General features: G+C 36.6%; 1 long non-coding RNA gene across 1 annotated transcript in view; it reads left to right on the top strand.

The window, feature by feature from the left end:
• The first annotated feature begins 2,119 nt into the window (after window positions 1-2,119).
• LOC125965689 (uncharacterized) overlaps window positions 2,120-15,390 on the top strand; it is a 388,818-nt gene continuing 375,547 nt past the window's right edge. The window contains exon 1 of the long non-coding RNA XR_007479921.1: window positions 2,120-2,213. This is a non-coding gene — a long non-coding RNA (uncharacterized LOC125965689). The remainder of the gene's footprint in view (window positions 2,214-15,390) is intronic.

The raw sequence follows: 15,390 nt of genomic DNA, 5'->3' as shown, positions 1-15,390 counted from the left end.
ACTTTGGTAAATACGATAAGTTTTACTGAGTTTTGAGTTTGAAAATGGTAATGCATTCAAGAGATATGGGGAAACTGGGAGCGGGCGTTGGTTTTTAAAAGGCTCTCTCAAAGATGTCATTAAAATCTGCATAGCAGTCTAAATAAACGCACAGGTGGAGTCAGTGACAGCGGTGATATATTGGTCCTACATGAAATGGTAGGGTGGGAGTTTCAGACGTTGGTGAGTGAGGAAATAATAAAAGATACCCTCTAAAGAACACTTATTATTCACAGTGAGTTCAACTCCAGAATTTGTTTCTTTCCCAAAGTGAAAGGAAGGAAACAAAGCCTTCTCTTATTGTTTTCAGTTTACTGCTATAGTGATAAAGGAGACAGAGTTATTACCAACTACCTGGACAGTAAATATTATATTCTAAACAATAATGCATTTACTAATATTACCCATGGTACCAGTAACTGAAATTACTAATGTACTAATAAAATAAAAATAATGCAAATGAATGTAAGTTGCATGAGGCCAGAAACTGTGTTTTGTTCTCTTCTGTCTCCTAACCACTCAACAGTTACTAGCGTATTGAATAATGTTGAATGAAAGATTCCACATTAAGAAGAATGTACTCCCTTATGAAAAATGGGAGAAGAAGTAAATGGCATGAGCAAAAACAAGGAACTACTTTATAGCAAATGTAAATTTTTGCCTATCGAAACTGGCTAGTAAAATGCTGTTTTTATACTATGACACCTTGGTTGAGTATAACCTATCCAGCGGCTAATCCAGAAAATCTTTGTGTAAGCAAAACAGCCTTGAGATTCTTGCCTACATTTTTGGTTAATCTAGTTATAACTTATTTAAGACAATGTATTCAAAGTGACTAAAAGATTATTTTGTTAAAATTTGAGAGTGACTGTTATTAAAATTCATGCAATTACATAAAGTAGAAAGCCAGAATATGGTAGATAGAGAAACAACACATTATTTTAAACACCACTTAGTCTAGGGTAAATTAGATAATAAGCACTATATAAATACTTGTTATTGAATGAACAAATAAATGGTTTGTTTGTATTATATCATAATGAAGATGAGTCAGTAGGGGAAAAAAAAGACTACTAAAGGTGGTTTCTAAAAGAAATAAGCATAAGCACTATTTACAATAGCCAGGACATGGAAATAACCTAAGTGTCCATCATCGGATGAATGGATAAAGAAGATGTGGCACATATATACAATGGAATATTACTCAGCCATAAGAAATGAAATTGAGTTATTTGTAGTGAGGTGAATGGACCTAGAGTCTGTCATGCAGAGTGAAGTAAGTCAGAAAGAGAAAAACAAATACCGTATGCTAACACATACATATGGAATCTAAAAAAAAAAACAAAACCAAAACTGGTTCTGATGAACCTAGGGGCAGGACAGAAGTAAAGACACAGAGGTAGAGAATGGACTTGAGGACACGGGGAGGGGGAAGGGGAAACTGGGACGAAGTGAGAGAGTGGCATGGACATATATATACTACCAAATAGTGGGAAGCAGCCGCATAGCACAGGGAGATCAGCTCGGTGCTTTGTGAGCACCTAGAGGGGTGGGATAGGGAGGGTGGGAGGGAGGCTCAAGAGGGAGGGGATATGGGGATATATGTATACGTATAGCTGATTGACTTTGTTATACAGCAGAAACTAACACAACATTGTAAAGCAATTATACTCCAATAAAGATGTTTAAAAAAAGAAAAGAAAGAAGCATACTAAAAGAATTTTAGTTCATGCTTATAAACTTTTTATTAAAACATAACCATTGCAAAATAACCAGGATAGACTCATAATGATAAATGGACCAACAAATCCTGGTCAAATGAAAATAATATTTCTGAGTTAATTGGTAATTCTAATGCCTCACTTGATAAAGTCAATATCATAAGTAACGTTGTTATTCTACACAGTAGGAACCATAAGTAGAGTCACTATTTTAGGGACAACAGTGGTTAAATTTTAGTGGTCAAGAGAATCAGTTGAGAAAGTTGTTAAAAGTCTGATTTCTGGCTCTCAACACTAAATGATCCTCATTCAGCATGTCTGGGGTCAGGTGTCTGATTCTGCATTTGTAACCTCCATTTCAGGTGATTGCTGGGTAGGTGATCTGCGGTCTACATCTTGAAAAACAGTTCTTGGAATGTTTGCTGCTCTGTCCCTGCTCAGAAGATTCAAACTGTAAGTAATTAATGGACCCAAGATACTGTTATTTTGGGGGGACTTTTTTGTTGTAGTTTCTGGGCATTCTTTTGGGGCTTGCCCTCCAACTAGATTAAATTCCCCTAAAATCTGCTTTGCCTTGTTAAAATAACTACCCTCACTCACTCAGGACTTATGTTCACAAGTAAGACTGGTCTGAAAATTCCTTTCTTGTGTACTCTTTACTGGGTTTTAATAACCATGGTATATATGTCTTCCCTTTCTGTGCTATGGAGGCCGTTAAGTTGCATTAGAATCAACTGCTTTTAAAAGTTTGTAAAATCCCCCTATGAAACCATGTGGACCTGGTGATTTTGATAAAGGGGGAGACTAGATCTTTGAGCAATTCCTCTGTTTTTCTTTTATTTGTATTTGAACTGTTTGGCTATTTTATCACTTCTAGAGTAAATTTTACATTTTTGAAAACCGTAGGTTTCATTCGTATGTTCATATGTTTCTGTTTGTGCAGGATTTAGTAAGCTAGTTTCATATGCTTCTCTGAATTTTACCCATTTTATGAATATTCCCCTCTGTTCCTTATTTTGTGTATTTTTTTCATATCTCACTCTTTTCCCTTCAGTTAGCTTATAGGTGAGTCATGGAGAAAATGACAGCAAGTAATTTAAACAATAATTTTTTAAATTAGAAAAATAATTTAAAATGAGTTCCAAAAAAATTTTAAAAAATAGAGTTTTCTCAAAGATGGGAAAAGTGTATACAAATACACATATGAATCTGCCATTTTCCATTCTAGTTAATCTTGTAGTGCCCTTGGCAAATGGGGCCTGTTCTAATGCATTTATACTTACATAGAAATATAAATAAAAGAATGCGGTTCTATTTTACTAATGGTGTATACTGATTAAAAACTATATATACATATATAGTTTTTACACTGATGTGTTAATGTTGATTATGTTTTGAATATCTGTTAATCTATATGCAGGCATACCTCCAAAATATTGCAGGTTTAGTACCAGACAACTGCAATAAAATAAATACTGAAATAAAGCGGGTCATACAATATTTTTGGTTTCCTAGTACGTATAAAAGTTAAGTTTACATTATATTGTAGTCTGCTAAATGTGTGCTGAAAAACCAATGTACATGCCGTAATTAAAAATTGTATTGCTAAAAAATGCGACCCATGATCTGAGCCTTCAGTGAATCCTAGTAGCGACATCAAATATCACCAATCACAAATCACCATAACAAATAAAATAATAATGGAAACGTTGGAAATATTGTGAGAATTACCAAACTGTGACACAGAGACACAAGGCGAGCAAATGCTGTTGGAAAAGTGGTGCTGATAGACTTGCTCGGTGAGGTCTGCCACAAACCTTCGATTTGTAAAAACAAAATGCAATATCTGCAAAGTGCAATAAAATGAAGCACAGTAAAGTGAGGTATGCCTGTATCTATCCATAAATTTAACTGGATTAAACTTTTTTCACATGGTAAGAATGCTTACAGATTTGTAAAATTCTCCTAAGCATAAGCTAGGGTTGAGAACAGGAAATATGGCAGAATGAGGTCAATAGAATAGCAATGAGTTGTGTTCTGTTCATGTTAGTGTCGGATGGTCATTTGTGCTCACTGAACCCTCCCTAAGTCTTAAATGTGACTGTTATTAGTCATCATTTTGTTGACTGGTCTAAAAAGAAGGAGAAATAAAATAATATTAAGTGTCTTAATTATACTGGGTAATATTAATCACATTTCAGTTATTTCATTCTAATAGGTATAGTTCTGTTAGTCTTATGGTACAAATTTGAAGAAAAAAGATACTTAAAATTGGTCTTTTTTTGTGTGTAAAAGTAAAATTCCCTTTTTTTTTTTGCAAAGCTCATTTGTAGCACTAGGGAGGTCATTTCCTATCTGTAGGTCAGAGATGGATTGAATGCAGAATTCTAATAACTTTTTCAACACCTGTTGACACCTGTAGTCTTTTCTTTCCCTTGGTGTGTGCGGGGTAGGGTGACGGCTCTAGTTATGTGCAGAATTGCTATGAAGATGCCCTCTGTCATGATAGGTGCCAGGTGCACTGCTAGCACTCAATAACTAATGGATAATGATAGGATATATTCACACCTTGGAAATGAGGTGGTGAATTTTTTGAATTTTCTGATAGAGTTCAGCACAATGAGAATCCCCACGGAGGTACCCGGAGTGAGGATCTGTCCCTGCGATAGCAGGTGATGACAGGGGACTCTGTTTCAATATGTTTTGGACAGGAAATCACAGCTTTGGTCTGCTGAAGCTGGCGAGTTTTCATCACTTATACACCAGTGGTGTTATAGACTTGTGGAATCTGTCATTCTGAAAGGATTCTGGAAGCCAAAGAGTGACTCTTACCTCAGATGACATTGGCGTCCCCTGGCACTTAAAATTAAATGTATGAAGTGAGAACTTCTCTAAAAACAATAAAACAAACACAATTATGAGGGCAATAAGAAAGTGGTGGTGTTTGTCAAGTTGAGGCTGGAAAGAGCTTTTGTTCTCATTTATAGCAACTCAAATTACTACACAAAGTAAAGACAGACAACGTTTGGAGTGAAATTAATCCTATTTAAATTCTTTAATAACTTCAGATTCTTTTTAAAAATTGGTTACTAGACAGTGGGAGTTGGATGCCAGACTGGTATCTAAAGGCCATTGGTCCCCTGCAAAAAAAAAAAAAAAAAAAGTGGAATTATAAGTATATTAGTACTCCGGTGGGAATCTGTATTGGAAGGCTTTATTAAAAGTGACCCTGATTTACTTGTTTTGAATTTCTCCATGAAGACTACGGAGTCTGTTACTATTTAGTGGGCCTCATCCAATATTAAGTGTGAAAAGTGGAGAGTACTCCATCAGTTTGGGGGTTTATGTTTTCCCACTTGTACAGCCCCAAGGGCAGCTCATTTCCAGGGAGTGAGGTGAGGACAGATGGGACCAGTCCACCTGCCCAATGCCTCGCAGAGTCACCTGGCTTAGGTCAGAGAACCATGGCAACTAAACACTTCCTATGCTCACTGAGTCACCGCTTGGCTGTGCAGTCCTGGCCAGTTCCTGAGGTCCTGTCTGACCTAAAGTTCTGTTCTCTATGTGTTAAGAAAAAGGACAGGGTCAGCAGAGTAGACACTCCAGGTCATGCTGACCTGCGATCCTAAGACAGGGACATTGGACTGTTTAAAAATAATGATTTCCCTTCTAATCTTTTCCTTGTATATATATTCCTCTTTTCTAATTTGCCCCAGTTCCTTTCCTGTTTTGAAAACAGTTGCTTTCCTGAACCCCTTGTTGGGGTAAGCCTAGCTTTCACAAGCCATATTCCTCTGTTTGAGAGATTGCACAGTACTCTTTGAAAATGTTTTCAGGTATTTTGTGTTGGTTTACTTATTTTGCCAGCAAGATTTCAGCCCCTGAATAGACTTTGTGTAGCCTTATGAAAATGCTGTTTTACTACCCTGCTGCAAGGCTGTGAGTTTATCACAGTCCTAAATATGGAGATAAACCCTGATTTATCTCAATATTGGTTGATTCCTGGTCCTCTGAAGACAGCGTCTGTGATTAAACTTCATCCTTCCTTTCCCAGATCCAGTGTCTACCTCTAATTTGTTCCTGGTGAGTGACAGCAAGTTCATAGCCTCAGTTAGAGTTTTACTTCTTTCATTTGTCAAAGCTGCCTTATCTTTCCTTTCTGTGTGTCTTTTTGTTTGGGCATGCGTTTGAGAGCTTTAAGGGTTTTGTCTTAAGATCCCTGGATTGGAGGCTTTAAGTTCCCAACGAGGATCGCCCCGCAGTCAGCAGCCCTGCCTCTCCACACTGCCCCATCAGCAGGATCACTTAGAGCAGAAGCAGGCCCATCCTTTCCCTGGAAGGACCACCCCTTTCCCCAGGAGGACCACCCCTTTCCCCAGGAGGACCACCGCGACAGCTTATACAATTGTGTGCGCTGAGAGAGGCCCCTGTTGGCCTGCACCTCCAGAGTTTACTTTTCAGGCTTAGAAAAGCCCACGGACATTCCACACTATATCACCCATTTGCAAAAATACTAGATGGAAAATGCAGAAATTAACGGAGGATGAGCTCCTGTGACTCTGTCATCCTCTTCCTTATGAATTTTCAGATGTTTAGCCCGTGGGATTTGCAGTAGAATCTTATAAGAGCAGGAGTCTTAAGCCTTTAGGTTTGTCAGTGCAAGCGAGTTAAGGGGCTTTTCTGAACAAGAGTGCTAAAATTTCAAACAATTCCTTTGTTTTTGACCTAATGATAAATGTGAAAGAGAAGAAACCGTTTTGTTTGCTTTCTCAATTCTAAACAGTTTACCTATGGATGTATGTGTCCAGAGTCCGTATAGGTGATGGTCTTGGGACCAAAGGAGGAGATGAATCTGAGCTCCCAGAGCTCAGAGACAAAGAACTGGAGGGACTGAGCTTTGAGATGTGGTCACCCTGACGACCATTGCTTGAGCCAAGCACTTGTCATTGTGTGTCTGGGTACAAAAGAACCAGGGAAACAAAACGTGCATTCAGCCTCATGGCCTCTGCAGAACCTCTGTTAGGACTGTGGGATCCTTCCTTTCATTTGACATGGGCCTCAGGTGGTCATAAACAGGTGCTACTCAGAGCACAGATGTTCTGAGACAAGGTAACCTGAATGTCACCCAGCTGTAATGGTTTTAGGTGTGGTACAACCTGGATTTCATACAGTGAGCTTTCTTAGGAACGAGGTTTGGCATATGCTTAGAAACAGAGGAGAGAGGAGAGGAGCTCCCCAACACAAGAATTCAGATGACTGCTCCAGCAAGAAGCTCCTTTCCAGAAAAATGAGGGGAGCAGCAGCAAAATGCTGAAAGGGATCAGTGATCATCAGAGCATCACTTCAGGCAGTTGAGACAAAGAAATAGGTGGGAAAATGCCTCATAATTTGCCTAATAACTTGGATCTCTGGTTTTCTGTGAGAAGGCTATTTTAACAGGGACTTGTGCTGTTGAGAGAGAATGAGAGAGAAGTACAGTTAGTGTAAATGCTGAGGTCATAAACATTACATATTAAGGGAAAATCCAACCAGACACGTTATTTTTAGGCCCTTACATTTTCACTTAATTTGAATTATTTTATTTCTCTCCTTTCAATATTGACCAAATTAGTCTAGAGAGAAACACTCTAGTTGTTGCTGGTTTTTGGTTTCTCTCGTTGTTTTTTGGCCTACTGCTTGATCATTTGAATATTTTGAGGCATATAAACCATTTCCCATCTCCTAAGTTAAGAATTAAAGATTTAGATTGTAGGTAAACCGAAAAATTCTAGCTGAGAGAAGCTGCTACGTCTCCTTGGAAGGAACGTTGTCCTTTTTCACTTTTTGTTTCTTTCTTTGTAGTTAGTCTTTGTCTGAAATTTTAACATTTATTGTCCACATGGTTATAATCTCTTTGGGGGCACCAAAATCATGAGACCTGTCTTATTTTCAGACTCTCACAGCAAGATTATTTCTTAGAATGCATTTCTCAAAACATATATCACAGGCAGTAATTTGTACTTGTTTCAACTGGGAGTTTTGTAGCAGTGGTTCCTGTCAGTGGGACAGCGTTCATTGTTAGGTTGGTTCAGCATCATATCGATTAGTTCTTCCTTCCATACTCCAAGGACACTGGTTTTCCTTTGCAGACTATATCTTGAGCCAGTGTTAAACTTTGAGTGTTAAATCTCTTGTAGACCTCTCCTTTGTATGGCGGAAGGGAATTTTCAACTTACCCGGCATTCTTGTATATAACAGAATTACATTTTGTGTTCCCAAATGCTTTGTACCATTGGCATTGTTTATTTTGGTTTGGGAGTCCTATGGACCCCTAGATCTAGCTGCTTCTCCTAGAAGCTGTACAGTAGATTTCCAGAATGCCTATTGAATTAAATAAAGATTTACATTCATCACAGAGTTTATAATTTAAGAGGTTGTTGTGATCTTGTTTTTCCAGATATACTAATACAGTCAGAAAAATCTCCCATATGAGTGTTTGTACCTCTCCCCTTGCCATCACCTTACAACGGGACGGTCCCTTGGCCCACTGAATTAGAAACAAGATTAAAAAAAAAAAAAAGTCATCCAGCCACGTCTGACTAGCAGAGACACTGGAAATAGCATGTCATTTTTAAGTTAAAATGTTCTACTTTTTGTAATGTTTTCATTGTAAAATGTGGAAAAGGATGACATTTGGCTGTCAAAGATAACATTTCTGAAACTTTTGCATTTCTACATTTGAGATTTTAAGTTTTGTTTATGACGTTGACAAAGTATCTTAGAGCATTAATACAGGATTTATAAAAATAAAAATTATTTCCTTTACTGTATATATTTAGGATTTTTGCTGCTAGGTGTCCTAAACTCATAAAAAGAGCTTCTGTAATCTAAATCACCAAACTTACTTCAGTTTTATCTATTCTTTGAAATACACTGCATTAAATATGGTGGGAAGCGTTTACTTTATGTAGCGCTGCAGGTAAATTACCACATCCACACCCCTCGCATCCCCTCCTCACCCTGGAAAAGTCATTGACAAGACACTTCAGATGGTATGTGCTCTACAAACATGAAGATTGTGTAACATGATGCAGCATTATTGACCCGTTCCACTGCCCCATCCCACTCCTGAGAACCCCTCCTTACCCTGCCCCGCAGGTAGGTGACCACTGGCCTTGGTTTGCCTGGACCTCTCCCAATTTTAGTACCCAAAGTCTCATGTCCCAGGAAACTCCTTAGTCCCAGGCAACCAGGACAACTGGTCACCCTACTCTGCAGCTGTGTTCTGGATCATGAGCCTCCCCTAGGGCCATGACTGACACAGTCAGTGGTTTATGTTTTTGTCAAATTGGACCATTCATTCACCTTCTCTGTCCTTGGGATTGTGAATGCTGAACTGAGAGAAACACACTGAGACTAGGAGTTGTTTGCAGCATTATTCTATTAAATGCAGTCCTTTAGAGCAGTGCCACATCGCTTGCACATTAAAATCACCTGGGACACTTAAAACATACAGCTGAGTAGGCCTTGGCTCCCAAAACTGATTTAATTGGTTTGAAATGGGGCCTGCATATGGTACTTTAAAGCAGTCTTATCTGATGGTTCTAAGATGTAGCCAGAGTCCCCAGTCCACTGCTCTTAAAAAAAGATTTACAAACTCCCCAAACTTCCAGTATCGAGGCTTCTGGAAGTGCCTTGTTTTCTGCTATTTCTGAAGCGTGCTTATTCAACAGTTTCTTGGATTCCATAAGATACTCCAGTATCTTTCTAGTAAATCAGTAAAAAAAAAAAATCTACCTTGAATTGTTTCCTATTTTTGACAACAAAAGGAAACATGAATATTATAAAACAAAGTCAGTTTTTCTAAGTTTTCTACTTTGGGTGAAGCAGTTGGAGAAATAGATCAAAGCAGGGTGCAGTAATGAAGGAAAGACTTGTGCTCAGGACCCAAAGAATAACAGTCTTATAGCTAAGGCCAAAGCCTCAGCATAGCATATATTAAACATTCAAGCATTATGAATTGAATGAATGAATCAGTGAATTCCACAGCCCCATACTATGGAATATGGATCAAAACCCATATGATCGTTTAGAATTAAGTTCTAGGAAATATTGTCACCCTAGATAAAATGAAAAGAGTATTAGTTTAAAAATAAAATATTAGAACAGTTGTAGCACTCTGTTTTCTGTTATTTTGCCTCCGTTGCCAGGAAACTTAGAACCAAAATTATGCGTAATTAGTAAGCATATTTCCCTAAGTTTAAAGCATTTTTATTTTTCTGTTCCTTTCCAACGTTTATATTTTATAAAGTTTAATTTTGTTTTAATTCAAATTGTTCTATTTCGTGAGTCTCACATACTAAGCTATTTTTTTTTTTTTTTTTTTTTGCGGTACGTGGGCCCCTCACTGTCGTGGCCTCTCCTGTTGCGGAGCACAGGCTCCGGACACGCAGGCTCAGTGGCCATGGCTCACGGGCCCAGCCGCTCCGCGGCATGTGGGATCTTCCCGGACTGGGGCACGGACCCGTGTCCCCTGCATCGGCAGGCGGACTCTCAACCACTACGCCACCAGGGAAGCCCTAAGCTATTTTAAAGTTTCTTTTGAATTAAAATGTTACAGACTAAGAAGAAGAAGAAATACAAGAATGAAGTGTTCATAAGACGAAAGCCACTATTAATACTCATAGGACATGGCTTATGGAAATTAAAGATCTTCTTTTAAATTACGAACGCTGATAAATAAGTGCTATGATAATAAATTTGGGGAAAAAATATCAGAATGTAGACTAGGAAATATTTTCAGAACATGTTTAATGCAAAAAGTTAATATTTTTAATATAAAAACTCATAAATAAAAATATAAAAAGATAAAACTCCAAGAAAAATGGGCAAAGATCATGATATAACAATTCACAAAATGAAAAAAGGCTAATAAGCATATCAAAACATGTTCATCATTACAAGTAGTCAAAATAAAGTAAATTAAGACAAGAATGAGGTGTTTTGTTTGTTTTTCAAAAAGGCAGAGATTTTTAAAATATCCAAGGTAGTCAAGAATTTTGTAGAAAAAAGAACTGTTCGTTGGGATCACTAAATGGAAATGGAACAATATTTCTAGAGGACAAATTGATAATACGGATTAAGGTATTCATACAGTTCTACCCCTCTAAATGTTAGTAGAGTTGGCCCTTTGTATCGTGCGTTCCTCACCTGAGGATTCAACCAACCATGAATGGAATATATTGAGGAAAAAAAAAATCCAAAATGTTCCAAAAAGCAAAACTTGAATTTGTAGTGTGCCCTGGCAACTATTTACATACATTTACATTGTATTTACAGCTTTTACATAGCATTTATATTGTATTAGCTATTATAAGTAATCTGGAGATGATTTAAAATATATGGGAGGATGTACATAGGTTATGCAAATTCTAGGCCATTTTATGTAAAGGACTTGAGTATATGCAGATTTAGCCCTGGCACCAGTCACCCGTGGATACCGAGGGATGATTGTACTCATGCCTCATATATGTTATAAATGTTATATATAAATTAAAAGCAAATACATATGGTACATTTTCACTCTGTGTGTGTACACACATATACCTACAACAAAAATTTTACTAGGATATTGATCTGTACTACCATTATTGATGATTTTTACTGACCTTGCTGTAATTCCTACATTTCTTTAATACATGCATTATTAAAAATCAATAAAATTATGTCCAGTAATTGGTAACCAATATATGTAAAAGCCATTCTCTTGATGTAATACTATTCTGAAGAGTTCACTATAGTCTTTATAGCTGTATTAGTTGTTTCCCACAGGTATGTATAATGTTGAGAAATTGGACGTGTGTATGTAGCTATTGTCCTATGATGGAAGCTGGATGGTCTTGGCCAGACTCTGAATTTATTATTAGTGGTTGAAATATATCCATGAATTGGGAAGGAGAGGGTGCACGAGAGAAGAAAGCTATTGTGTACTTTTAAATTCTTTGCATAACTACAGATGCATGCGTTGGTTATAAATATTGTAGACAATCATAAATTTGTATTTGAGCTTTTTTGTTAGAATTGGTAGGCTTTACTACCATACCAGAAAATTAGGATACAAACCCTAATTATGATAACCCACAGAAAGTCTCTTTTGTGGACTAAAAGCTGTAATCAAAGCCTTTATGTGAATAGTTACATTTTGGAACAGAAGGCATAGTTTAAATGTTGGGAATATATTGATCATTCATATTTCACTGTGAGCATGCCTGTTCCTTAGACTATTAAATATTCTTATATTCATATGCTTAACAGTATGCGTAAAACCAAATTTTGTAATGATTTGTTTGACAGAAAATTTTAATAAAGTTTATTAATTTGGATACATTATTAAATATGAAGTATGGGACTAGGTGCTTTATGTATCATGTCATTTAATTCTCTTATTAACCATTCAAGGCATGTAGCATTATTCCCATTACAGAGATGATGAAAATAAGTAGTTTGCTTGTAAAGGAATTATCTTTTGTCATCACTTTTATTTTAAAAATATATAATTAGAATCTGTAATCCTCTAAATCCTGTGATTGTTTTATATATGTATTTGGCACAATAGATTTTTTCTTGCAGGATATGCATTTTAGGTGATCATAACCTCTCTGTATATGTATTAGTATATTCTAGAGTAAGTAGAATTTGAGGTTATTGCTTTTGAGTTTTTGCTCATAATTTTGCAATGTGTACTACCATGAATTTATTGCAACTATTAATAAATAATTGGTGAGACTTCTGAAGAACTCCATTAAGCATTGAACATGGTCTTTCAAATTCACTATTTTACAACATCACACCTAACTAAAATATAATACAGGGGAAAGTAAACTATAAAACAATAAATTACACATGCATTACATTTTTATATTAATGTCATGAATGATCTTATTCTATTTTATTTAACTAGAACCTGCATTTCCAAAAAACTCCCCCAGGAATTTTGATGCAGCCAGTCTATGTGATGCTTTTTTAAAATCCCTAAAGTGTTCCATGGTTAAATAAGTGTGCAGAATGCTGGGTTAAGTGAAATTAAACAAGTTATTTGGTGTGGGACTTCACAGCATTTTAAAATGGCAGATATATTTGTAACTCACCCTAAGAAAACTACGGTATGTACCATTTCTCAAATTTGACCACAGAGTCCTATTTAAAGGGAACATACCTTGGGACTCGAGTCCTGGGAAACACTCTGAGAGAAGAGTTTATAACATCTGGACCTGTGTTGCTAGAGTGGAAATAATGAAAATGGCTTTATTTTTGGCAACCAGAAGGCACTCTCAGGCTACACTGCCATCCCCAAATGGGCAAATATTTCTTAGCAATAACTGTCATACATACAAACAGTACTTCTGTCCCTGTTGGTTTGCTATCTCAATATATGATTTGAATTTAAAGGCCATTTGAATGCGGAGTCTATTAGCATATGTATAATAATATTTGATAAACAAAACAGTATGCCATTTAACAGGGTCCTTAAACCTATATATTGGATTAACATGTCTGCCTCACTAAAAATTATTACTTTATAATATCTGTACTAGTAGCAGATAATGTTTTTAAGCAAAATTCAGCATCAAAAGTGACAAGCACAGAGGATTTTTAGGGCAGTGAAACGAATCTGTAAGATAATATAATGGTGGATACGTGTCAAAACCCACAGTGTGTACGACACCAAGAGAGAACCATAATGTAAGCTATGGACTTTGGGTGATAATGATGTGTCAGTGTAGGTTTATCACTTATAACAAATGTACCCCTCTGTCGGCGGGGGGGATGTTGATATTGGGGGAGGCTGTGTATGTGTGGTTATGGGAAATACACCTTCCATTCAGTTTTGCTGTGAACCTAAAACTGCTCTAAAAAATAGTGTATTAAAAAAAGTGACAAGCATATACGTTTTCAAAACATGAAGGAGAACCTCTTCTTTCTCTCTTCTAATGGAGGCATAAGTTGAATGAAGATGAAAGAACAGTGTAGTTAGGGAATATAATGGATTTATAGAAACTTTATGCTCCAAGCACATTTCACATAAAAATAGGTCAGGAAAAACCTTTGCACATGGATGGAAAATCACAGCACTGCTGGTACCAGATATCTCAATGGCCAGAAATTCTTCACATGCAGTTCCTTTTTCATATAGTTATTACGTACAGATAGGAAAGTCAGTTTTTTTCCAGAAAAGAGCAAATATGCAAAAAAAGTCCCTAAAATAGTACTGATATCCAAGTTCGACATTTCTTTTTTTATTGAAGTATAGTTGATTTACAATGTTGTGTTAGTTTCAGATGTACAGCAAAATGAGTCAGTTACACACACACATATATATATTTTCAGATTCTTTTCCATTATAGGTTATTGAATATAGTTCAATAGTATTGAATATAGTTCAGTAGTATTGAATATAGTTCAAGGTACTGAATATAGTTCCCTGTGCTATACAGTAAATCCTTGTTGTTTATCTCTTTTATATACAGTATAAGTTTGACATTTCTTGAAATTAAAATTTATTTTAATAGATTTACAGCTTTTAGTCAGGAGTACAGGTTTTCCATACAACCCTTGAGTTTGTAATAGAAATGAAAAGGGTAACTTGGAGGGTATATGATTTTAAGGATAATGAGTTTAAATGAAAGATCACTTAAGGAGGACTGTGGACAAAGCACATGAAATCTAGAAAAGATTTTTGCATTCTACCTGATCGACTCATTCCGGATTCTAAGTCTCAAGTATAAGTGTTGGCATTTGAGGATGCGTGGCCATCTGTTTTCATTTTTATTTTTTACTTATTTATTATTAAAAAATTATTGAGTATAATTGACATACAATATTATATTAGTTTCAGGTGTGCAACATAATGATTCGACATTTGAATACCTTGCGAAAGGATTACACAATAAGTCTAGTTATCATCTGTCACCATACAAAGTTAATACAATATTATTGACTACATTCCCCATGCTGTACTTTATATCCCCATGACTTATTTATTTTATAACTGGAAGTTTGTATTTCTTGGTCCCCTTCATCCGTTACATCCCCTCCCCCCAACCTCTCTCCCCTTTGGCAGTCACCAATCTGTTCTCTGTGAGTCTGGGTCTTGTTTTGCTTTTTATTTGTCTGTTTGTTTTGTTTGTCAATTTTTAGGTAATGTCAAGATTTAAGGCATTTGGTCACCTAAAGATATATTGTTTCCATTTAAAAAATTCTAGCACTGGTACTAATCTCAGGGAAATTACTAACTGACCAGGCAGAAACCCCAGATTATCCTAGATCTTCCTAACTCAGACACACAAATCCATCAATTTAAGCCTTTCTGACATCTAGGTTCTTCATGGAGAGGTCAAGGTATTGGGGTGCAATGGAGAAAGAAGGCATTACTCCAATCAGTTATTCTCCCTTCTTCCTGTATTCCAAGGATGGGGCCCTTACGATTCAATGATCCTTCCTTAGCATACCGTTGGCCAGTGATGGGTGTGATGATAATGACCTGTCTATGATTTTGGCTTAACTCCGCTGGGCTGTCGCCTCAGACGCTTGTCTGAGACCTGACTTCACTTTTACCAAAGTGTCATGCAAAAAGCAGTAGACACATGCAGTG

The sequence above is a fragment of the Orcinus orca genome, chromosome 10 (genome assembly GCF_937001465.1).
Source record: "Orcinus orca chromosome 10, mOrcOrc1.1, whole genome shotgun sequence".
Lineage (NCBI taxonomy): Eukaryota > Metazoa > Chordata > Mammalia > Artiodactyla > Delphinidae > Orcinus > Orcinus orca.
This window is presented reverse-complemented; position numbering and strand designations above follow the sequence as displayed.